This window comes from Hoplias malabaricus, chromosome 5 (assembly GCF_029633855.1).
Source record: "Hoplias malabaricus isolate fHopMal1 chromosome 5, fHopMal1.hap1, whole genome shotgun sequence".
Classification (NCBI taxonomy): domain Eukaryota; kingdom Metazoa; phylum Chordata; class Actinopteri; order Characiformes; family Erythrinidae; genus Hoplias; species Hoplias malabaricus.
This window is the reverse complement of record NC_089804.1, coordinates 44502027-44528918: the sequence shown is the minus strand read 5'-3', so window position 1 is coordinate 44528918 and position 26892 is coordinate 44502027. Positions and strand designations below refer to the sequence as shown.

General features: G+C 42.2%; 1 protein-coding gene across 1 annotated transcript in view; it reads left to right on the top strand.

Annotated features, from left to right (window-relative positions):
• Positions 1-2207: 2207 nt before the first annotated feature.
• The window catches only part of plxna2 (plexin A2), a 301903-nt gene continuing 277218 nt past the window's right edge, over positions 2208-26892 (top strand). Inside the window, exon 1 of the mRNA XM_066670429.1 lies at positions 2208-2639. The gene's annotated coding sequence lies outside the window, so the exon portion shown is untranslated. The remainder of the gene's footprint in view (positions 2640-26892) is intronic.

The window sequence follows — 26892 nt, the reverse complement described above, 5'->3', positions numbered from 1 at the left end:
AGTTACACTTCAGTTTAATAGCACTGTCCTGAAATCAAGTGGGAAAGGGGAGGGATGGAGCAGGGTTGGTTCCTATGTTTTTCCAAAAATTACAAAGCACTATTTCTGCAGCGCTGAGCCTGGATTAGCGATGACAGAGGCAATATTCTCCCTTTTACAGGTCAGTAAAGCATCACAACTGAAACTGAAATTTTAAGGATAAAATATTACATTACAAATTTTCCTTTAAAGGAAATAGATAAAAAATGGAAATAGATTAAATAGATAAAATGGGAAATACGTGTTTAAAGCGCGTTTTGTTTATTAATCCTAGCGCTAGCTTTAGCTTCGCATAGATGTTTAAGGCGGAAATGAGTATTCAAAGTAGCTAGAGAATAAATAAGATTAACAGACCCATTTAAGGTGGAACTAAATGCTTGAATACGAAATTTGTGAATAGTTGGTTGTATAATACAATTGGTTTGTGTGATTTAAATGGATAAATTGGAACAACATTCAACAACCTGGCGCCAGTAGCTAAGATTCGTAAACGGACAGGTGGAACGAAATGTTTGACTAAACGAAACAACGAAACACAACGAAAATTGTGGATAAGATCTGCCTCCTAAACGACATTTATGGTGGGAGGGAAAATCAATAAGTAACACCAGCCTTGTCTAGTCGAAATATTTCAGGTGGATTTGGACAGTAACGGCTTGTAAATGCAGGGAAATGGCGGTGGCATGTTCACTTCATACATATATATATATATATCAGATATCTGCACCAGAAATCCATCCGCTGTTTTATTTACTACTTTGTTTTTTGACCAAGTCGACTGGAGAATGGCTTGCCGTTCCAGTTTTGTGTCCATAGATGGCACTGCACTAACAGAATTGCTGACATTGCCAGCCCAACACATTCTCTCTCTCTCTCTCTCTCGAAAACCCCTAACTCAGTGCATATTTTCACTTCCTAAATATTTTATCCTAGAAATGATGTTACATATAACACGTGTGACTTTAAAACTGCAGTGTACTTTGTTTGAAATGGTAAGATGTATGTCCATAAAAGTGTTGTCAAATTTCTCCGCTGTAGGGAATGTAAATCGCATAGAGATAAATGTCTCCTTTTCTTCTTCCAACTCTCTAAGATGCTTTCAGAAAGACATTGTGCCAAGTAGAAATTGAATTTGGTGCTCTGAGAAGAGGAGAAGTGAGAAAATGCTCAGGAAAAACAGCCTGACCTCTTCCCCTTTCGCCTAACAAACAATATAAGCAAGGACACAAACTCATTTATGTAAATCACTGAATATACAGCTCCGTTTATGGGGGATGTTTTGAATGAGTGGGTGAGTGCTCTTCAGCGGTCAGGACCCTCGCAGGACCACCACAACAGATGTATGATTTGGTTGGTGGATCATTCTCAGTGCTGCAGTGAGAATGGCGTGTTGGTAATGTGTCAGTGTGTGTTGCGCTGGTATGAGTGGAGTTTTTAAACCGTGTCCACTCTGTTAGATACACCTAAAGTCAGAGATGTAACAATGTGGCGCTGCACAGTTTGTGTGGGTCGTCCTTTGAGCCTTTATCAGTGGATACAGGGCTAACGCACAGTAACACCACAGCGCTGAGAGAGATCTGACACCCAAATCGTACGTGGTGGTCCTGGTCGTCGCAGAATAGCGTGGCCCAAACCTATTGCTACGTCGAAACTAACGCACAACATTCTATAAAACATACCTACATCGTGATACATACCATACTTATTCCAACACAATATCGGCGTCCAAACACGCTGCCACACTTATCCCTCTATTCGTTCGTGTTCGTGTGTTGTCTCGAGCCTGAACGGTTAAAACATGCGACATGTTAATAAGGGCGACCGAATGGGTGCTGGATTTAAACGTTGCTCTCTCTCTCTCTCTCTCTCTCTCTCTCTCTCTCTCTCTCTGTGTTTGTGTGTGAGTGAGAGAGAGCTCTAAGGTGTGCCTGAATGAGTAAGACAGAAATCTTCTATGAATGAGAGAGTGAGCTTGTGAGCGTGAGACACACACACACACACACACACAGAGAGAGAGAGAGAGAGAGAGAGAGAGAGAGAGAGCTTGTGAGAGTGAGTGAGTGAGAGAGAGAGAGCGCTTGTGAGAGTGGCAGAGAGAGAGAGAGAGAGTGAGTGAGAGAGAGTGTAATGCCGTACATCGTCAAGCTCCGGTGCCAGTCCGGCGTGCAGCCGTCGGAGAAGTGAACACGCAGAGAGAGAGAGAGAGAGAGAGACACGAGAGAGACAGTGTGTGTATGTTGTGGATGTCCGCAGCGAGTCTGCAGCCCGAGTGAGAGCGAGGTCGAGCCGGCAGTGGGAGGAGGACTCCCGTTCTCTGTCTCTCTCTCCTCCAGTGAGGGAATGTGGTGGAGCTCGCCGCTCTTCGAGCATCGCCCTGAACGGAAGAGCCGGACATGCCCCTGACTGCCGCGGCATAGACAGAGCCGATCTGAGCAGAGCTGGGGCTTCAGCGGCTCCGTGTTTCCCAAGCCCTCCTGAACATTACCGAGCCGGGGACGCTTTTTTCTTTTTTTCTACTCGATGGGATTTATCCAACGTGAGAGACACAGAGAAGCACATCCTCACTGAGGCTCGACTCCACTAACCTCAACTGTGTGGAGGTGAGTGTCGAGAAAACGTACTTCTCACCACGTTCCAGTTTGCAGGGCTGCTTCGAGATGTGTGTGGCCACGAATACTAATGTGTTGAATGCCCGGCTTCACTGGGGATGGCTTCTTGGTCGAATTTCTCATGCCACCTTAACCGCTGCAGCGTTTAAGGTGGAGTGGAGGAAGCGAAAAAGAAGCTGTGGACGGGGCTTCAAGTACAGATGGCTGCTCGGTCATTGAATTGTAGTTTTTAGCCGGGGTAAGATGAATGGTAGGTCATTCATAGCTTGGTGTCAATGATTGCAGCTGTATGACCCCTGTGGTCAGGGACTTTGGAGTGATAGGTTACACTAGGATATATACACACCACTAATTGACATTTCTTACATATATTAGTCCTGGGATGGACACACCAAAGCAGCACATCGTCCAGTGGTCACCTCACCAACACCTCACCTGGAGATCTGCCTTCCTGAGATCTCCAAAGCTCACGTATCCAACGCATTTGATCCAGCTCTAGTTCAATCCACTTCAGCCTAATTGTATTCGATTTGGGACGAAGCTGTAGGTAGATCTCCAAGAGCAGGAGAGCAAGATTAGTGACCACTGGGATATAGGATTTTGGGAGAGGGAAATACATCCCAGAGAGCAGTGGAGTAGTGATTAGATTAGTGAATGATGGTGTTCATTAATGATGTTTATCTCAGGTGCCCTCCCCAAACACACACCCACACACACTCTGGCCTACATCCAAACCTTCCTACCTATATTACTTTAATCCTGTTTGTGTGACGGTGAGGCATCTCTGGTTGAGACTGATTTTATTCTATAATGAAAGCAGACAGCTACAGTTTAGACATGTGAATAATGGAGATGGTGTGCTGTGAGGATTTCTTGAGCTAGCTTTTTGTGGAAATGTCCTGTGGGCTTGCAGACTTGCAGATAGAGAGAGAGAGAGAGAGGGAGGGAGAAACTCAGCACTGTTGAGAGGGAAGCTCAAACAGGAGATAGTTGTAGTACGGTTGCTGCATTTCTGCGGGCAGATTTTGGTGCCCTTTTCTCGTTTAATGACTTCTAATCCTTTCGGGCAGTTTTTATCCACAGAATTTGAAGGAGAGAACATATCAGCTGTGATAATAACAGCTATGTAACCTACTCAGTACAAGCGGGCTGGAAGTTAATTGTACTCAGTTATAACCTACACTGGAAGCCAAGCTCTATCTCCATACACTGGGGTCTTAGAGGTGTAGACCAGGACGTCTCCCTTCCAGCATGTAGTGTTATGGTGATGTCTGATTAGGGCTGGGCAATAATTCAATATCAATAAATATAGTCATAAAATATTCCAGTTTTATATATATTTATACATCACTGACAGACGTTCATTACAAGGTACAGTCATCAGGTCATTGGATTCAATTGTATAGTTAGTTTAACTGTAGTTAATGTTAATATTGACATATCTAAGTGGTTTATGTTTGTCTGTGATGTCAGTTTTCTTGTTTGTGTTTGGCAGTTTTCTGTATGCTTTATAATATTCATGTCCATTCCATATTGGAATTATATTGTATCAAGTGAAGTTAAGAAATATATTGTGATATAAATGTTGGTCATATCTCCCAACTCTATGGCTCATGGCTAGAACCAGGTTTTTATGAACTACTCATACTTTTCTGTGTTTGAAAGTGTGAAAATCTCTTTATTTATTTATTTGTTTCTGATCTCTTAAGAGTGAAACAGAGCTTGAACCTCGACGCTGGCTTGGATGACGGATGGCGAGTTTTCAGTGTTTCTTAGTGAGCGATCAGTTAATGCTAACACAGTAAACACATTTACTAATATGCTCTATGATCCCCACTCACAGAGAATCGGAGAATCGGATATGCCTTTGATTTGGGAGAAGCAGTTTAATATTCGGAGAAATAGTTTGCTGAAAGAAACATGAACGACATGAAAGAAAACATCAGTGTGTTTATGTAGCCGATCATTTTAGCGTGAATCATCACCAAGCTGAATCGAAATGTTTAGGTTTCACAGCGGCTGTAGGAGTGACCCCACACTGCGTTCCACACCATCATAGCGCTGCAAAACTCGCATATTTGAATTCAGAAAGTGCTGATTTCTTCCCTCTGTGGTCAGTTAAACAGGGTCGGATTACATGCTGTTTGGAGCGCAGACCCTCGTGGAGATTTATTCCTTTTGATGAGGCAACAGGAGGCTGAAGAGACTGTTGAGAGGCTCCACATCACACGGTCTTCAGTCAATAAGGTTAACTAGACAAAGCCGAGGGATAGGACTTCAGTGGAAGCATGAGCCTTCTGCCTCACTGCCTAGCACTTCTCTGGAAGCGCATTCATGAATCTACAAGCCATGCGGAGAAGGGGAAAAGCTCTAGCTTACTTAGCTGCTTCAGTTAGTTTTGAATGTGGAGTCAGATGGTCAAACACACGAGCGAAGTATGGACATGCTTATGTCGGTCGGACACGTTAGATGTATCCTTAGAGGTAATGGGGAGGTGTTATGTGCTGAAAGAAGGGACTGCAAATCCCTCTGTTGCTTGTATTCGAGAGCTGGGAATAAATAATGTGCAATGGTTATGTTATATTTAAGTTCTGTGAATTTAAAATTTGCTCATTATTCTGACCACACCGAGTGCCAGATGTGTTTAGAGGCAGGTGAGGGCTATCAACACACCTTGTTTGGCCGCTTTACTAGCAGTATTGTTTTATTTGCTGTTCTCTGTAAGTGCGGCTCGACTCAGCAGCTGTGAAGGCACAGCACGAAGCTGTTAAAACATTTGCTGTCTGTTCACTCATGTGTGCCACTATTCATCAGAAACGGGGGGCAGTTTGCTGAGGAGCTTGTCTTTCCGCACATGACTAGGACAGCTGCAAAGATAAGCGTAAGGCACCTATGTCTTCAGAGCGGTCTCGACAACCCCAGGCTTGCAAATGTGACTCAATAGCGCCCCCTTTGGGTTGTAAGGCTATTACTAGCTGAGCAGGACATTGTGAGTCCTTAGTGATGACTTGGAGTACAAAGCTGTGACTTCAGACTGATAATGGCCTAGCCTTCCCAGTCCACTCCTCAACCCACACACACACACAAACAGTTCCCTGAGGCCTGTGAGCTGAATTTATTTGCAGAGTGGTGCATGTGAGGTCGGTGGGTCATGAATGAGACAGTGATTGTTTTAGATACATGCTGTGTCACCAGTGACTACTGCACCTTACTGGCGCATACCATGTACCATGGTTCTCTCTCTCTCTCTCTCTCTCTCTCTCTCTCTCGCCACCCCCCACCCTCCCTCTCCCAGTGGCAGGCAGGCTTTCCCCTGTTTAGCCTGAGAGATTCTGACAAGTTGCTATGCATGCAGCCGGAATCCTTGACCTATTTCTTAATGAGTGAACAGTACAAAATGCGTTTGGGGGGCTGTGCTTTCTGTGCCCACCCCCCACTGAATCACTGATCTCACACACGTGCGTATACACACACTTACACACACACACACAATCATTTACAGTCTATTTTCCTTACGTGTTTGCGTGCAGGGAAAAAAAAAAACAAATAAAAAAAATATTAAAGACTTATTAATGATTAGTAATATATGACATTGAAATACAAAATATAGCAAACAACAGCATGACATTTTAGAAATAGTCATTCAAAAAACTAAAGGAGCTGAACTGCAGGCGTGTACTTCAGTTGTAATTGTGTTAGTAATTTTATCAGCCTATTAAACAAACATCCTGATGTTGTATGAAAACAAATGTTTGTGTGAATGAGTGAGCGAGCATGTGTTTGCCCTGTTTGTTTGTCTTATGTGCCTGTCTTAACCTCTTCCTTCATGACTTCACGGCTGGCCTGTTTGTCTGGACTTCTCACCAGTCCAGCTGTCACAGCAGACATCTCTATCAACCTGACCCTTAAGTTGATTCAGTCTCCAGAACAGTGTGTATGTGTATATATATTTATACTTGAATCTGAGCAGATATGTCTACATGTCTTTATCTGCTCATGGAACAAGGCTGCACAGATAACAGTCTGTGTTTGACATTGATGAATAATGTATGAAGAAACTGACCATGGAAGTAGATTGTGTTGTCAAAAAAAGACAGAAACCAAAAAAATTAAAAGGAGAAGCGGAACCAACTCTTTCCTCATTCTGTCCTTTGGTTCTTAAGTCCCCTCACCATATGCCCCTCTCCCAGTGTTTGCCTTTATAGTTGGCAAAGGTTGTAAACATTGTGCTGCGATAATTTGTCTTCGCTGCCGCGCCACCTTCAGCTTTAAGCCCTGCGCTGACCCCGGAGCCGAGCTACACCTTAATTAGGCCCATGTTTCGCGTTGTGGCTAATTATCAGGAGCAGTTGGTGGACAGACTCTCGCTAGGAGAGTGCCAGTGTCCAGATTGGTCACAACTAAGTGTGGGTGCTGACACATTTACAGCTTCGCACTCCCGGCCGGGAGGAGTCACCCTTCACAGGTGGTGGCCAGTCTGAGTTCATTGACTGCAATAGGCTTTTGTGTGCAGTATTGTAGTTAAGTACTAGTAGTTTTTTATACTTATGAATTCATCCTCCAATTCAAGGTCGTGGTGGGTTCGGCGCCTACCCCGAATCATTGGGCGCAAGGCAGGAACACACCCTGGAGGGGGCGGGAGTCATTCACAGGGTGACACACACTCACACCTATGAACACTTTTGAGTTGCCAATCAACCAGCAGCAACATGTGTTTTTGGACGTGGGAGGAATATATATGTGTGTGTGTGTGTGTGTGTGTGTGTGTACATGTTTGTATATATATATTTTCATGTTGTGTATATATAATATGTAAATGTTTGCTTCAGTAAATTTTTATATTCAAATATGAGATATGCTCAAGTTTCGACTTTAAATCCGGGTCCTGTAGCGCACCTGAAGCAAGTTTTAAACAGAGCATTCATCTGCCCACTTTTTATTACAGTGGAAAACATATGAGTTTAGTGACGACTAGATCACTGTGAACAATTGTAAATTACCAAATAATGTTGATGTATATATCACTCGGGCATGGATAATAAGTTATTTGTCTGTACTAAATTTAATAGGCTAGCTGTTTGATTAGATGGTGGCTACATTCAAATAGTTACACTTGAAAATCTGCAAAAATAATAAAAAAAAAAACATTTAAATACCACAAAGGAATGTAGAACTGGTGGTAAACGATAAGAAGCTCACTTGAAACTAAATGCACAAAACTGAAGCTGCATTACCATGAACAATGGTGGCTGGGAGAGGAGACTATAGTTAAACTTGATTTGTTTTGTCTGTATAATGTTTTTTTTCTGGCTGAATGCTGGTTTTTGCCAGTTAAGCCTTTTTTTTTTTGGCTGAAAACTAATAAACTAAAAGCATACACACCAGTGCCTAACTGCATTATTAAAGTAACTGCATTATTTTAGGCTGTTACAGAGCATAAAATATAAAAACATTGATTAATACAATATGTATAAATATATTGGACCATATTATACTATCCCAAGGTTATATACGACTTATCCTTCTTCTATAGTATAAGCTTTTTAATATCATATACCTTCCTGAGCCAAGATTTGCACAAGTACACCTGTAAAATACAGCTGTTCATGGGTTCTTCATTAAAGACAATGGTTCTGTTTAGAATCCTGTATTTTTTTTTTTACTTTTTTTATTCCTTGCAAAACTGGTTGTAGAACCATTCTTTATGGTTTAAGAGTGTAGTGATATGAGTGTAATATAGAGGACTTTACACCATTCAGAATCATGATCCACAGAGTAACTACACCACTGTGTGTCAACATGTCTTGTAATGGCATTTTCACAGTGTAAATTCCAGTCACCTTTTATATGACTGTAAAATAAATGTTTTTTTTTTGTTTTTTTTTACGACAGTGTCTTCCCAAACTTTAAGTGCAAGGAATGTTTAGTTCCCTGTTAAGTCGATAAGAACAGTTGCAAGAATAAAAGTTGTCATTGTCATTCTGTAGATGTTCTCATGGCAATTGCAGTCGTGTCTGTCTCGGCTGTCTGCTGTCAGTGGTAAATGTAGTATTTATTTCCCTAATGCAGTCACAAAGGTACTTCCCTGTTACTTTGTGTACTCACACACATTATGGCAATGAAAGTTAAGAGGTATCTCTGTGCTAGAGGACAGCTCAGTGGGAGAGGCAGTTGCATGTAAGTAAAAGGCCAGTCACTCTTTCACAGCCTTCATCATCTTGAGTGCTTGTGTGCTGCACGCTAGCTTGCCATCTCATTGAGGCCTTTTCAGATTGATAGCCATGGGGCAGCAACAATGTCAAATAGGGCTGCTTTAGTATGAACAACACATAGTGCAGAAGGTAAAAATCAATGCATGCTCTCCAAACCCAATTCTACAATACATGACCGGACCCTGCACTGCTTTTTAGAGACTATGCCAAGGTTTTGTGTGTGTGTGTGTGTGTGTGTCACGCTGTCTCATGCATTCCTGCCTCGTGCTCTGATCACGATGAAGCAACTGTGGGTAAAAATGTATGAAGTGCTTACACTGAATGATCACCTACATTGTATCTACACTCACTGTACACGTTATCAGCTCCACTGACCATACAGAAGCACTTTGTAGTTCTACAATTACACACTGTAGTCCACCACTTATTTATTCCCATTTCACCCTGCTCTTTAATGGTCAGGTCCCCCAAAAACTACAACAGAGAAGGTATGATTTGGGTGGTGAATCGTTCTCAGTGCTGCAGCGGCACTGTGTTAGATTGTGTTGGCTAGTACGAGTGGACCAGATAAAGCAGTGCTGCTGGAGTTTTTAAAAACTGTGTCCACCCTGTTAGACACTCCTACCTCATTGGTCCACCTTGTATATGGAAAGTCAAAGATAGTAGGTCATCAGTGGGTCGTCCTCTACTCCTTCATTGATGGACAGAAGACTCTGTCAGCTGGACATTTTTGGTTTGTGGACTATTCTCAGTCCAGCGCAACACACACTTAACACACCACCACCACATCATAGCCATTTCAGAGACTGTCAATATACAGTGCACTATTGTAGAGTACCGAATTAAGGAAGGTAGTGAACCTAATGCATGTTTTTACAGACACTACTAAAAATTGCCTAACCACAGAACTATATAGTGAATAGTTTCAGACACGCTTGTGTTATATCAGCTGGCCATTTTAAAACGCTGGCCTGGAAACTGGATCCAACTCCACATTTGAAGAAGTTGAGGGTCCTATATTTGGAAGTCAATTTTAGATTCAGCATGACCACTATCCAAAGGCCCTTTATTTGTGTGAGAAATTTTGGCCAAAGCTTGAAACAATTGACATCATTCTCTTACATCAAAATCAAAACGAATCCCAAAAATCATATTTCATAGCCTGCCACTGAATTTGGTCCAGATTTTACTGGCGTCATCTCCTGCAGTGTGACATGTTCTAAGCCTATAAGACCCCTGTTATCGCAGAATTTTCAGAAGGTTTTAGAAGATAGAGAGAGCACGCCAGGGAAAGATAAGAATGGAAGGATGGATGGAGAGATATAGTGATGGCAGAAAACGTTTCCTGCCACAGAGACCGGGCCGTACAGCTCGCCGTGCCCAGTCAGATCTGGGGGGCCGCTGTCGAACCCAGTTTTCCCCACTCCTCTCTTCTCCTGGTCTCCCCCTGCAGCCGCCAGCTTGCCAAAACAAAGGCTTTTGTTTAGATCTGCAGTTGGGCAGATGGAGGAGAAGACAGTAAATGAAACACAGTGCAGAGACGGGAGCTAGTGGACCATGATTGAGGGAGTGCACACAGGGGCCATTCCTCTGGGAAGACCAACGGACTTCCAAAAGAACAAAAAAAAACAAAACAAAACAAAAACAAATGCAGCCACAATGCGCCTAAGCCAAGGCAGTGCCAGGGCAACTGTTTCTTTTTCAGCCCAAGCCAGCGGTCGCGAGCGCAGGCCAGTGCCTCAAGGCTCTCCTGGGCCCTGGCAGCCTTTATTAAGATGTTAATGGAATTGCCTTCATGACACATTTCCATAGGCTGGACTCCCCACACCACGACCATTTCTCAATGCCTCAGTCTGCCACCGTCTGCCTGCCTCACTCAATACACCAGTGCCCTTAAACAACACTTTCCTCATGCATTCACACCTCTCTATCTCTCTCTCTCATATATTAGTTACACTTTTGTTCACTCTCTACAACTTTTTACTGCTTTCTTTTTCTTTTACACTCTTAATTTTTCTAACATTTAACATTAATTTTCTTTCAGTTTTCGTTCTTTCAGTCTTTCATTCTTTATTCACCCATTTAAATTTTCCTTTTTCTTGTTTCCTTTCTTTCTGCCCTTTCATCTCTCTCTCTCTCTCTCTCTCTCTCTCTCTGTAATACGTCGTGCTGTGTTCTCTTGTCAGTACTCCTCTCCTCGGGCCGAGAATAACATATTATTTGTTTTTCTGTGTGTGAGTGTGAAGAACTTCATATTTGGCTCTAAGTTGGTACCAGACCCTCAAGTTTACCCCTACAAGAATGCTAATGTCCAGCCTGAAGAGGGCCTCCAAAACGGAACGTGGTGAGCTCACCCAGGGCTTTTGTCTCCTGTGCAGACCACCGAAGCTTTGCCTCCCTCGCCACAAAACTCTTACTTGTTTTCTGAAACAGTTCCCAAGACCACAGCAGCGTACATACCTCTGGAAACAAAAGGAGCACTAAATGAGTTACTACCTTTTATAACACAAAGCCTTCACTTTCCGAGCGATCCTTTCAGACTCGGCATGGCTCTTTCACTCAGCTTCTGTACGAGTTTGACACCAACCCCGGCAGCGTCTATAATCAATTAGCTCATGTCATGCTATGAGATTGCGTTATATGCGTTATTGTTTGCGCGTGGAAGTCGAGAACAGCCGAGCAATGAAAGGAGGCAGTAGTGAGAGGGCCCCAAGTGGATTTGGACAATCGGGCAAATGCACTCGGCAGGTGTGTGTGTGGGCTTACAAAGAAACACGACACAAACGTGTTCAAGTACTTCTATAAGGTCCACACTGCCCCCTTGTGATGCCACTAGTCTGGCCTCCTGATGGTTGCCATGGTTACAGTGAGGAGGCACTTGGGGTAGGCTTGTCTCTTCCATTGCTACTAAAGGCAGTTTTGGCCCTGCCGTGTTATGTCATGCGCCAGTGACAGGACACTGCCTCAGTCTCGCAGAATCCAGACGTCTGGGCTGTTCACATTGTGTAATTTTTTTAAAACAATAAATGGAAAAAACGTGTTAATAATATACATAAAAAAATGAGTTATTTTGTTTTTTGCATCCCCCCCTTCATATGCTTCACAATGGATTGCTCCACTGGCTCCACTACCAACACAAGGGTTTCCAGGTCTGTGTATTTTAACCGATTTTGGGCTTTTCTGCTATGAAGTGGCTCACAAAAGTTAACAGGCCACGGTTAAATGAATAAAATCAGGAAAGAATCATGATTAATCCACTGTTCAGAACAGCAGGTTCAGATCATAGTCATTCAGTTGATTGAGGTTTGTGTTAATTTGAAACTGCTGCTTAAACTGCCACTGGGTCGACTCCAAGAGTCCCGATTCTCTGAATCATTGAATCACAAATTGATACCCAATTCACTAAAGAGAATCAAATAATCAGTTCTTAAGAGTCGACTCCTAATCAGTGAACAGGTTTAGACTTTATTGTGCTTGCTCTCACTGTGCAGAGAGACATTGGACAACAGGGCGGTTTTAAGATAAAAGCAGAATCGACTAAAAGAATACACTTTCTCATAATCCAGGGAACTGGCGGCAGATGCTGCTGTGCCTTTGTGTTTGATTTGTGTCATCTCTATTTTCTATTGGATAATTGGAAAAGAAAAACAAATAAATAAATGTACACAGATATTTTATGTCCCCCTTGGGAATCGATCTTGAGAGATTCGACTGTTTTCCCCTTAAATATTTACATGAAAAGTATAGCCCTAGTTTCAATATATAAAGGCCTAGTGTATCATCATCATATTCAATTACGTGTTCATTTAACTTGCTTGTAAGTGTTTGAAGAAGGTTTGTGTGTGTATTATCTTTCAGCATTTGACGGCATTTTTACTTGATGGTTTGCCAGAACAGCAGGGATCCTAAAGATATGAACATCTGATATCGCAATCTCAAGTTACATTGAATCCGTAAATCAACGGAATGAATGAGTACTGATATTATACCCTCTGCTTTGACCTCTTTCATTTTTCTAGTCATAACATTAGATATTTTGGCTTGGAGTTATTTTAAAGGAACGCTACGTAGCATTTTTTTTACCTTTTTACCTTTTTACAACTTCAGAATCACTGTGATACTTCACTAATCTGTAATAAAGAGAATAGAGCCTCTGTCATTGGTACTCCAGGCTCAGCACAGCAGAAACTGTAGGGGGAGCCCAGGAACGAAAACACAGAGGGAATATACAAGTAAATGTCATAAACTTAGACGTTGTTCCCTTAAAAGCTAAGAAACACATAATAATGGTAAATGTTTTTTTTATTCCAGGACCTCAGATGTTCATTGCCGCACTATGAGGGGAACAATTCCTCTGTTGTGGGCAGATAATTGCCTTTAATTGCCCCACCTCCCTCCTTTAACTGTCTGCGAATCGTTTGGCTGCGGGCCCACGCACGTCCTCCTGACGTGTTCTCACCTGCATCGGAGCTGTCTGCTTTTGTTACAATTCTCAAGCCGGCCGTGGCCTTATCTGTCGAGATATAGCTCGTCTTTCCTGTCGGGAGGCAGACGCCTTAACACATCCTCCACGCCTCAGCTGGGGAAAGAGTAGAGATAAGCCTTCCAAATTCATTCCTGAGCCAGATAGCAAACGGAGCTCCTCAGACGAGAGAGAGAGAGAGAGAGAGAGAGAGAGAGAGAGAGAGAGAGAAAGAGAAAGGAGGACACAGAAATACTTCCTGTCATCCAGATAAACATTTTTTTTTTACTGAGCTACAACCAAAACAATCCCAAAAACCAAAAGCAATGATGAAAGACCCTGAAACCCCGGAATTCAAAATCCCCAAGAAACGACAGGGCATCCCTGTTTGGCAAGGGACAGGAATCACAGAGGAGCTAGCAGCTTGTTGCCAGGGGTGCTGGACACACTTTTCTGAAAACGCAGGCCAGCCATTCTTTGAATGAGACGCTGGAAGAGACGGTTGGAACTGGAGGAGCATTCCGGGATGGAGCTACTTCTTTCCATTCCTTTTCTCTGCTTCCCATTGTGCTCAGCTTCTATTTTTTGGCCTTGTAAGCCTGAGTAAATTTGGCCATCTGCCGTATTTGACTCATCTACACCCAGGCGTTTAGCACAAGGTACTGTGGAAAAATCAGAGACCACCCTTCACTTGTTTACAGTCTAACAGTTATCTTGTTTTTCAGCACCAGAAAAACCCCAAATACATCATTTAAAATACACATTTTATACTCATTGTACATTTTATCATCACAAAGCAGGGATGTGGTTTGGGTGTTATATATATATTCAGCTCTGCAGTGGTGTTGTGCTGGTATGAGTGGATCAGACACAGCGGTGCTGCTTGAGTGTGTGTGTGTGTGTGAGTGTGTATGTATGTATATATATATATATATATTTATTTTTTTTTTTGTATCATATATGAATTATAAATTGTGACTTAGGTTTGTTTAGCTGTTTGAAAACAAAAACACATAGGCTTACTCTTGAGAAATAAAAGCGGTAGTCGACAGTAGTGCTGGACGATGTGAGCACAAATCAATATCACGATTAATTGTACATTTTACCACGATTACGGTTAATGAATGATTATTTTGTTTCAGTGTTTTTGACCCTCGTAGTTCAGTGACGAGGCTTGTACTGTAAATATGCTCCAGTGTTAAAGCTGATATATTTTTTTCTAATGTTGCTGGGAGCTTGTTGTTTTTTTGAGCACTGTTTATATTTGGTGTGTGCTTGTGCTTTGGGCACGGAAACTATTCTTTTTTTTTTCTTTTTCACCATTTACATTTGACTTTTTGTTCAGTGTCGTATTAATTACAGTCAAAACACAGCATATCCAAACCACAGACACCGTTATTTTCTTTCGTACAAGCTGCTCGAGTCGCTTGGTCTGCTTCGGTGTTTAGGATGCTTCCATGTGGCAGACGGGGGCGGGGCAGAATCACTTGACTACAGCTTGGTAGCATGGTTTTAAAGGTACATGGACACACAGTGGGGACATAACAGAATAATAATTATAAAAAAACAACTGTTAAAAACAATCGATATAATCGATATAGACAATATTATCTCAGTTAGAAGTTCTGAATGTCGATTTTGATTAATTTTCGATGAATTGCCCAGCCCTAGTCGACAAGCTGTTGACACACACACAAACGCCTTCTCAATATTGTTAACAATCTCAAATTTGAGAGCATGTTTTTTGGATTATGTTCGGCAGCCATGGCCAGTGTAGCCACAAAAAAGAGAAGGTGTGGTTTCAGTAGTGAATGGACCACAACATACTCTTGGTTAAGACCGGTGGATGGCGAAACAGAGAGAGAGAGCTTTTTGCATTTTATGTAAAAGCAGTTTATCAGTTGGGCATTGGGAGAATATGATATGAAGCGACATGGTGCAAGTCTCACAGGAAAAGAGCACAACAAGAAGAAACTTGCAAATCAATGCAATCGATTTTCATTAAACCAAATGACCCTCAGCTTGATTTGTTTTTTATTATTTTTTATTTTGATATCTTTTCATACCAATTGGCCATTCTTATCAAAAAGATTTTGGTTTACTTTATTTGTACTGTAATAGTTCAACTTTGCATAGGCTAGGCCTTATATTTTATTGAACATAAATAGGCTAGGTCTGATATTGAGAGCATACTTTTAGTTGCATAATGCCTGGTCCTTTGGACAGCTGACTAATTTGATAGTGATAATAAAGACAAGATGTCGCAAAATTAGTGTTTTGTCTTATATAGGCCTATGTCTTAAACTCCTTAAACTCCAAGGAATGAACTTGCTGCTGTCGTGGTCAGTGCTGATATCTGTGTCTGAAGTGAAATGAATGCAGGTCAATTTAACTGATAATTACATTAAACAAAGATTGTACATGAGTCCTGAATCTCGAGTCCAAGTTGAGTGAGAGTCAGTTGAAGGCGAGTCACAAGTCGAGTCTGAAGTCATTGTTTCAGTGAATTAAGTGCGCTTTGAGTCCCCCATCTCTGCCAGTGGATACTATTAGCTGGAGATGTTTCTCAGTGCAGCAGTGACACTGAGGACATTAAAAACTCTAGCGGCCCTGCCGTGTCTGATCCAGCACAACACACACTAACCCACCACCACCATGTCATTGTGACTGCAGCATTAAGAATGATCCACCACCCAGGGGGAGGAAGGGGGCTGGTTTCCTACCCTCCTCTATTGGAAAGTGTAATAATAACTTTAAAAGAGTACATTGTTCTTTTAAACCTCAATTTATTTTACAAGTGGCTTACCTCATAATCGTCTCACACTAAAGGTTGTTCTTAGGACTACGAGTCAGTAAGCATTTAAGAACCTTTCCTGAGCGTTAGCGACTGCAAGCGTGGATGAAATTTAAGGAGGTTGCTTTTGATTTGAAAGGCACCCTTTTCATGAGCAGAATGAAGCTTGCAGAACAGATGCCAGTTCCAAAGCGCTGTGGTCTATGGATGTTTCTGCTATTGACTCAACCCTGAACGACCTTCAGAGGCAGGCTGGCATGTTTGCCTGGCGAAATGCGGTCGGCACTCTGTGAACATCGCTACAGTTTCTCTCTCGTTGCTTGTCAGCCCTCCCATCATCAGCTTGGAAAAATGACATAAATTGTTATACATGTAAACCTGACAAAAACAGCCTGTCTGGAAATGTCACAGTGTGTTCGTGAGGTGCCAAGGGACACACAGATCCAAATATTGTTCCCTTGTTATGTTTTAAACTTGCCGGTACCACCAAGTGATACTGTGGTATCAGAAAAATATAAATAAACAAATACCACGCAGGCAGGCAGAATTAATACCATGACTCTTCTGTTGTCAAAACTAATGCAATGTGAGACATGACAGCAACATTTCCCCTCAGCCTTGTGTGCTGCCGTCCGTAGAAAAAAATGTTGGGAAAAAAAAGCATGCACAATAATGAACATCAGCGTTTAGCTCTCAAATTACACCGCGGGAAATAATCAAACGGTGACATCATGTATAATTCACAGATCAACAGCAATGTAGGTCAATCACGCTTCTTTTTCATTCGCGTTTAAGGAGAGCGACTGGCGAATTAGGGTATCTAAGACAATTATCCCAAGTGTGACAGCGCTGAGAGCCTTGGCAAAGGACTGCAGAGCCCCTGTGTTGTCCGCCGAGATGTTGATTAAATATGACTGCTCTGGAGTGCATGTCTAGAGAGAGAGAGAGAGAGAGAGAGAGAGGAATGAGAGAAAAATGAGAGAGAGAGGGAAAGAGACAGAGAGAAAAATGGAGGGGGTGGGAAGGGAGCTGGGCAGGTTTCAGCTTGAAAGATGTGAATGAATATAGTCTTATGTTGCATTGTGTAACATTTGGGGATTACACACTAATGCTGTTTAATGCCTGACACATAAAAGGTGAGAAGGATGCCTTCTTTGCCACTCGTTTACTGCCATTTTGCCTTTGGAATTAGGTTTATCCACTGCAGCGTGGATAGGCCTTTTGGGTTTATCTGACATTGATTACAGTTGTCACTGACTACCAGTAGAAGAAACGGAGAAGAAAGAGAACTGAGCAAAAATGGCTAAAAATCCTCCTCACCCCTGAGCTTTGACACTGACTTGAATTTGTCTAAGTTTTAATTCAGTTTTTCAATTACCACAGAAACTCATTTGTAACATAGGTTATATAGTTTTGTATCATTTTGGTTCTGTGTTTACTTTCATGTAGCTAGCGCTCTCCCAAATTTAGGGAGTAATCTTATGGAATCACATTTGTGCCAAAAAGAATCGCACAATTTTTTTTTTACCTCAAACGTAAAATTTACAATTTGCAAACAAAATATCCAACCTTTGTGCTCCATGACCTTTGTGCGTGCTCTCTCAGTTTTGTGCGCCAGATGCACGGGTTCTGTGTGCGTGCTCTCTCAGTTTTGTGCGCCTGATCCCTGAGTTTTGCGAGCAGTTTTGGCACAAAGCTCTCGTGTGGGCGGGACTTCTCAGGGGTGCCTTTCCATTGGCTAATGAGTTTTTCTCGCGCAGAACTCAGAGCTCATGCACAAAAGTCATGGAGCACAAAGGTCAGAGCTGGATATTTTGTTTGCATTTGCATTGAAATTTTGTGCGATTCTTTTTGGCACAAATCTGATTCCATATAATCTGAAATCACCTAAAGTAATGTGAGACATCAAAAATAAATCAATATTACCCACCTATGGTCTGTCTAAACAACTACTGTGAACAGCGAGCGAGAGAGAAAGCCTAGCATATTCGACTGAGACCCTTTGTTTCTATTTTACCTTTTTACAGACACTGGGGTTTTGTAAATACATTAGATCAATTTCCAGCACATAAACAAACCAGAGAGCAGCAAATGGTGAAATACCAAGAATTTTATAAAAACTGTTATTGATTCAAATTTAAAGGAACAGGCACTGAGTGCAGCCATTCTAAACAGGGCTGTTTAGACGGGGAGGAAATGCTGTTTGATCTTTGTGGTATTTTTACGAAAGCATTATGCTTCACAGATGCTTCATTAAACTCCTGAACTGTGTTAACTTGTTTAAAAAGAGTAGACTACACTGAACAACCATAATATTATGACCAACTTATTGTTTCTACACTTTGTGTCCATTTTCAGTTCCACTGACCAGACCGGAGCACTTTGTAAATCTGTAATATCAGGCTGTAGTCAGATTGTTGCTCTTGGGTTGTTGTATATTGCAGATGTATAAATTGTGAAGAGCAGTGGCCCATTGGGACCAGTATTAAGAACCACTGTGTTAGTGTGTGTTGCACTGATATGAGTGGATCAGACACAGCAGTGTTGCTTGAGTGAAAATCAGAGACAGTAACTCATTAGTCACTGCAAAGTTTGTGTTGATCTTCTTCTAGTCCTTCTTCAGTGGACACAGGTGATTGCTGGACATTTTAGTTTGGAGGACCATTCTCAGTCCAGCAGTGAGAGTAAGGGCTGACTCGAGCAGCACTGCTGTGTCTGATCCACATGTACGAGCACAACACTAGCACAAGGAATGATCCACCACCCAAATAATTAAAGGAGGTAAATAATGTATGCAGAGCAACAGGTGGACTACAGTCTGTAATTGTAGAACTACAGAACTCCTGTATGGTCAATTTAGCTGAGAGAATGGACATCGAGTGTAGGTACAAGGAGGTTTATCAGTGTTTGTTACATTTTTATATATCAATATTCCTTATAATGTCAGAAATAGCTTGAAGGTGTAAATGAATGATTAACTTGGTGTAGGAAGCAACAGTTTGCATGACACTGATTAGCATAGATTTAGCTTTTGTTATCTGCTTATTAGCACCATGGCTCCAGAAATGATTTAATGAAACACATGTCAATCCTTGAATATGCTGTGACTGATGTAGTACATTGGAGATAAATAGAAAGAGAACATGTGAACCTATCCATATTATAAGGCAGCTCTGTCCCCAGGCTATGCAGGATGGCGCTGGCATAGCTGTTTTGCATGCCCTTGTTCCTGTTCTCCCTGGCTTTATATCACACGCATTGTTTGGCCAGAAAGATCAGGGTTCTGAGAGACGCTGCTCATTTGCAAAACATTCTGCCTACCAAAAAAAAAATAAAACTCCCGGAAGCGTTTCAGTTGAATTTGCTGTGTTTGTTTTTGCCGTTGACCTCCGGCACTTCAACCCAAGGCTGGCAAGGCACACCTCCCCTAGGCTTGGGTTTAAGAGGCAGAGTTTAAGAGTGCACTCAGTGCCACTGGCCATAGGTCAGAGGTGAAGGGAGCAAGCAGAACACTTCGAGTCGCAGGCCTGTACTGACCGAAACTGGATAGCTTGTTATGCAAGAGATGAGCTCATGGTGCTGTTTGCGGAAGCGATAAATATTTTGTTAGATCTCCCAGTCATTAGCGTACATTGGAGCAAAACTGTCAATTAAAGACTGTGCTGAAGTATTTAGTTAGCCGCGCTGGAAAATAATGCTGTTTAGGAGAGCGAGGATTAAAAATGCATTGTCTTTCCTTCATTTGTTTATTTCCATGTTTCATTTGTGGCTTTTTCAAAGCTGACAATTACCAGCTTGGAACAGAGAGCATCCCCCCCTCACACTTCACCCTCTGCTCCTCCTCCTTCCCTCTGTTCTTGGGCCTGTTTTCTTAGCAGGGGGAGGAGAGAAAACGAGGGAACGCAAGGGAACATGGAGTGGGAGGAGACTCTGCATGTGTGTATATAAATATGTATGTACGTGTGTATGCATTGATCTTGCAGTGGGGATATTAGCATGCCCTCTGCTGTCAAGTCTTGTCTTATCTCTAGCATGGAGCTTTCCCCAATAATCTTTGCAGGACTTTGGCAGATGCCCAGTGTGGTACCATATTAATGGGCTGAAGGCACACACACACACACAGACCCACGAGCACACACCCACACACCTGTCTCTGCACTGTGGAATAGATCTTGTGGCTGTCTCTTGTGTGCCTTCCTGTCCATTCCACTGATGAAGGCTCTTTGTTTGGCTTGTCTACTGATGCTCAAAGCACATACAACTTGAGCTGTCATCCCTGTCCCAGGCTGCACGCACCTCTGATCCTGTCCGGCGCAATCACCTGAGGCCACCCACAAAGACTACACTGGCTTGGATCATTCCACACCTTTCTGCTTGTCTTTGCAAGAAGTGCAGGAGTTTCGGAAAATGAGGTGTCAAGGTGCAATCCTACTATTGTACTAAGCTATGTTTTAGGTTTGTTTTCATGTACAGTATCTACATGTACACTTGAGAAATTTTATCGTCTTTTTATAGCAGGCCAAGACCTGAATAATCTTCTATTTAATATGTTTGCTCTGGGCAAATGTATGTGTATTTATTTACACATGCTAAATGTAGGCTATTGATTAAGGTGAACTGCAAAGTTTTGTAACGTTCCTTGTCCATTACACTGATTAATTTTAAATTTGCTGAAAAACGAGCCAAACATGGCGAGCAGAAACATGGCGGCTGCATCCCAATTGTGTAATACTATACAGTATAGGCCTATACTAACATTAAAAGGGTGACTTTGGCAGGCTAGTACACCAAATACTGTGTGATGCAGCATGATGAACTGTTGATGAACAACGCACATCATGCCAAGCTGCAGCTGCAATGATGTCTGCTATTTTATTTTTATTTTTTTAAGTCTTAAACTCAAGTATCTCCCTCCAGAGATAACCGTTTCTGCACAGCAATAATGCATTGTATGTCAGGTAGTAAAAATCATTTATATTCTATGTAAGCTTCTGGTCCCTCTGTCTAACATTTGGTGCACTGTCTGTGTGTAGTAGTATTAGATTTATAATCGGTGAAGTGGAGGACATGAGGAGTAGGGCACTGATTGGCGCAGAGCCAATATTTTCCAGATGTGAGAAGCTCATCCCTTTCTGTTTTTTGTTGGATTGTGGGACATTAATGTCCATCATTAGCATACTGAAATATCAACTAGTTCTAAATTTGCAATGTGAATTTTTTTGCCTACTCAACTTTGACATTTGTAATTATACTACATACTACGCACTAACACTAGTTAGAATTAGTTTTAAGTATTAATTGGGACGCAGCTACAGCCTTTCCAGCTCTAACCTCTAAAAACAAAGATCTTTGATCTGCTTTCGAAAACCTCCACGCCAACCATTTCAACATAAAGTCCATGTATGACTGAAACTAAAGAACTTACCAATACATTTCTTCTCTTTTACAAAACTGAACTACTTATAACGAAGTGTGGCGATGCCATAGGGTGTTGTTTATTTGTTAATATTGTATTTATTTATTTTTTATTTTGTTAGTATCGTACATCCAGACATTTACATGGTGCTCTTAAGAGTGGCTAGAGAGCGAAGCTGTTCTGTAAGCCACAGCAATCTGTGATGAAAGTAGCCTGGAGATTGGGATTTTAAAGCAGATGCACAATGGAGATTTTTTTATTTTTAATTTTGGGCTTCAAATATTTGCCAAATATCACTGCTGAAGCTCCAGAGTGCTAAAAATTGTATTCAGAAAAGCCCTACTTTCCAATCATGAATTCAACTGCTGTAAATCAATCAATCAATCAATCAATCAAAATGTATTCAAATAGTGATTTTACGTTGTCACAAAGCAGCTTTACATAATTTGTATCAGAACAGATCATTTAAATCAAAGCCCAATGCAAGCAAGCCAAAGGCGACAGTGGCAAGGAAGAACTCCCTTGAGGCTGGAGGAAGAAACCTTGGGAGGAACCAAGACTAGGGGATCCATCCTCCTCTGATCAAACTACTAGAAACTCTGCTATAAAGTCAACCCATCCTTCCACCACATTTGTTGATACTCCATATTGCCTTCGGAAATCTGTGCCGACTTCTTATTTCAAGGAATTCTTCCAGGACATTGCATGGTAAAGGTAAAAAATAAACCTTCAGACATAGGTTGTGAAGCTTAGGTTGTTTTCCTTCAGCTTTTGCTCTAATAGTCAGGACAGGAACTGTTCTGTCGTGGTCCTGGTTTTCCAGTGTTTTCAACAGAGGCGCTGACAGACAGCATCCGCAGCCCACAGAAGAACATTTGGCTCTGGAGGAATGCCATAGAGAACCGCTGGATTGTGCTGGATTGTTTCTTGTGACATTGAGGCAGACGGCAACAGGAAGGAAGCAGGAATGGGAGGGGGTATTATATTAGCTGCCTTTGGCGGAAGTCTGACGGATGGGGCATGGTGATGGTGGCGACTATTCTCACGAGCCGGAAAGGAAGGGGTTTTGTGATTTTCATACCGGCCACTGGGGACAAAGCTGGCATGAGACTGGTAGACTGACCGATTCCGGACGAAAACATTCAAGTTCAAGAAGTCTTGCACCTGTGTTCATTCAATGTTTTCATGACTCAAGTTTCTTATTTTCACAGTCAGTGATTGGGCAAGTATGTCAGGGATTTGCAGGCTGACTCAGGTATTGGGAGGTTGGGTGAAGAACCCTATTCATGGGTTGCAGCTGATGTCTCAGAACAGAGTAGCCTCCATATTGGGGACCTACTTGTTACTCAAGTACAAATAAAACTAATAAATCTCAAATAAAAACTGATAAGACTTGTAGTCCTCATTTAGGCATTAAAAATAAAGAAATATAAGTATAGATCCTGACAGCTACCCATTTACCATATTTGTAAACAGAGCCCTTTTCGTCTGTGTCAATCAGTAGAGGAGCTCTGCCACCTACATAGTGGATATCATAGATAATAAAACTAATAATACAGACAATATATAGATGCTAATTTGACAGGGAAACTTGAAACGTATAGTTCGCTAAAATAATTGTCAACATACACACACTACATAAGTGCACAAACTGTTATTTTATGTCCAGCTGTGCCCTACGGCGGGTGTAGGCAGACACTGGGGATTTGGCCTTGGCTTCTCTGTGGCATGGAAACCACTCTAACTGATCACTCATATGTTCAGACAGAGATAACTTTTTTATTAAACTTTAAGCCAAACCAGAGAAATAATTTAGGCAGGCAGTTGCGATAAAACATTATCTTTCAAGAATCTGTTCCACTCTCAGAGTGCAGGGACAGTGGGATCAGGGGGAAAGATTGAGACAGGAATATGTGGCTTATGTCTAATAATAATAATAATAATAATAATGTGCAGATATTAGTCATTGTACAACGTACTACAAAATGTGTTTTCCACATTTAACCCATACGTGGCGCCCAATATGTTATAGGTACAATATGTACTGTTTGTTGCCGACGCTGACGCCATAGATCCAACACTTCCTTCTCTTAAATTGCCAATAAATTCAGGTGCAGAACTGTTCCTGTCTTGCTCCCAGTGACTCCTGACCCACCGTGGCCCTGAACTGGATAAGCGATTACAGATAATGAATGAATGAATGTCTATAGGTTGCATATGTAAAATGGACTTGTGTGTATTGTAGACAGCAAAAATTGACATACGTGGATTATTTATAGTGAACTCCAGCGAGTAGGCGATTCTCCTAAAACACTGCCTCTATTAATCCATGTTTTAGCAAAAGCTCAGTCTATCGTTACTAAACTTGATCAAAATCAGCATATTGTGATTATTGTGATTAATTATAGCCATGCTGGTCTAATAATTCTCATCCGCAAACAGGCTGTCTGTTGTTAACTTTAGCACAGACACTCAAAGGGGAGGAGATACGCAGTATTGATGGACAAGTCTAGCATTTAGGAGATGGTAGTTGTCATTGGCCATTTTGATATTAGCTGTTATGATTAATGCCCACATTTAACACACAAAAAAGTGTGAACCGCTAAAAATAGAGATATGTGTTTTTAATCGGACAGCGACGATATGCCAAGTTACATTTTGTAACGTACTGTCCCCTTACTTATTCCCAAATGCTTCCACTGCCTGACGTATTTTGCCAGTTGCCTCACACTTGAATTTCCAGCTGCATAAAAACAACCGCCTGAACATGTCTGATGCTTGTTTATGTGGAATGATAAATTACAATTTGACCCAGTGCACTAGACACATGAAGAAGTGCTCTCCCTCACCCCGCTTGGAGTGATTATCAGAGGACCCCAGTTGGATCCCCATTCACCTGGGCCATGTTGGGTCTCATTATGCTGGCTCACCGTTCTGAATCTGTCAAAACCAGCTGGATTTGCCGGCCCCTCTGCGGCAGCCCCTCTGATGGTTTTTATTAATGAGGAAAGGCAGGGAGACGCAAATGAAGGAAATCTGCAGGATGATCCAGCCATCAGCTATAACTGCCCACTCACAGATAATTTTTTTTTCTGCCCTATGTACACATTTTCTCTCTGTCTCTATCAATCTTTGTCTGTCCATCCATGTCGCGCTGTGTCTCTTTCTCTCTGTCACACGCTTTCGCGCTGTCTCCCTCTTTCTCCGCCTGTCTCTCCGGCTCTGTTTCTTTTTCCATCACGCACATTTTCTTCAGTGCTCTTGCTTGCTTTTCTCTTTTTCTCTCTCTCTCTCCCTCTACCATTCCCTCAGACGGCTCAGACATCCTTTCCTCCTCCCTGCCCAGCTGAAACAGATGCTAATTTTAATCATTGCACGCGCACAGATTAGGCTTTGATCAAACTTAATGCACAAGGAGTGTCTGCTGCATGGGAAGGGAGAGCAAAATTGCCCTTTTCATCTGCACAGATTCTTCTCCAGCGCCGATATGTAGAGATACTAGGCCTAGATGGAAAGAGCCAGAGAGAAGATGACGGATGGAGTGAGAGAGAAATTTAGAAATTAAGTACAGGGAAGGTTTTGAGGCAAAGCCGTTCACTTGAGTCTAAGAAATGCCTCACGCAGCGCTTCCAAACCTGCTCCCTGAGCACTCAAATAAAGGAGAGCCTTCAACAAAAAAAAAGAAGCAGCCCCTTGCCATCTTCCTTAGGCAAGGACAACAGGTATAACCGAGTATTAATGCGGTCTGTAAAGCTACCGTTCTATTACTATTCTGTTCACACAGTGGGCTGGATTTAGTGAATCCCTGCTCAGAATTTCAATTCCCTCTCTCTTAAAGTAGGCCCGGGTCCCGGCATGTGATAATATCAATAAGCGTGTTGCATTAACCCTGGTCTCTCCATTAGAGCAGCCATATCAGAATGAGTTATGGGGTGATTCCTGACATGCTCCCAAGGATGAGGCAGTTTGGGGGGGCGGGGGGGTAAACATTCGAAGCTGTTCCATCTCAGTGTGCGAGAATTATTACACCAGAAAATATAAAAATAAAAAATCGCCATCAACGTCTTTAAAGTCAGTGTCAATCATTGTATCGTGACGTATTTCCAAGTGATAATATCCTGGGGTTACGAAGAGTCTTGGATGAAGGGTGAAGTTCGTGGTATGTGCAGATGCAATATTTTGTCATTGGTTATGTTCTCCCTGTGCCTGCACGGATTTCTTCCAGCTGCTCTGTTTCCTCCAACAGTTCAAAACGAAACAGTTTAAATACCGTTAATTGGATTATTGGAATTGTCTATTCCAGTTTGTCCATAGGTGTGAGTGTGTGATGCCCTTTGATGGCCTGGCATCCTGGCCAAGGTGTGTCCTGCCTTGCACCAAGTGATTCAACGTAGGCTCCGGAATCACCCCGAACCTGAACAGCAGCAAGTGGTTATTGACTATGAATGAATGAAAGTCCAAATAAATACCAAACAGCATACTGGACAAAGATAGTCTGGATAAACTATTCACTAACAGGTCTTTCTCAAGCTCAACCCAAGATAACAGCAGGGAGGACGAATGAAGCTGACCCCTATGAAAGATGCCTGAATTTGAACCTGACCCAAATCCAATACATCAAATGCAGTGCAAATTGTTGGGTCCTGTCAGTGTGGGCCAAACATTTCAAGCTATAATCTTAAAATAATGTTGCTGGGTCTTATTCACTGCCTGTAAATGCTTCCCTTTTTTACATCATCTTCAGCTCTCTCTCACTCTTCCTTTCTCTCCTGGCTTACACATATTCTCCCAGTGGTGCTGGAGAATTCATTTAATGGTGGAGCCAGAGTGTCTTTGACAGCCTTGCATAAGCCTTCATCCTCCTCTATTCTTTCCCTCTCCCCTCCAACTCTTTGGAGCCTCAGTGGCCTGAGATACCCTGAGTGTCCTTGTTGGTCTCACTGCAGATCCAAAGAAACAGAGGGAGAGTGTTGGAGAGAGCAAGGCTGCTTCTGTGGCATGTAGTAGGGTAGGCACTGACACTGCCTTTGAAATCATAGGCATGAAATCAGTCCCACAGGTTCCCCTCTTTGGCACAGCTTTTCCTAATTATTTTATTTTATTTTTTAAATCTTTTGTAACACAGGAAACATTGCCTTTTCCCTACAATTCAGCCTGGAACCCTTTCATGCTTCTTTTGGCACATTTGCAATAAAACCTTCTCTCTCACGCCTGCCCTGCTGGATTATATTCAGCCCCCTGGTGCGGAGAAAAGTTCGGCAAAGCCCTGGTATTGCTTGCTTTCATGCCATCCGATTATTCATCACTGCACTAGTAGGTCAGCATGACATTTCCTGCCCCCAGTACCTTCGCGGGTGGAT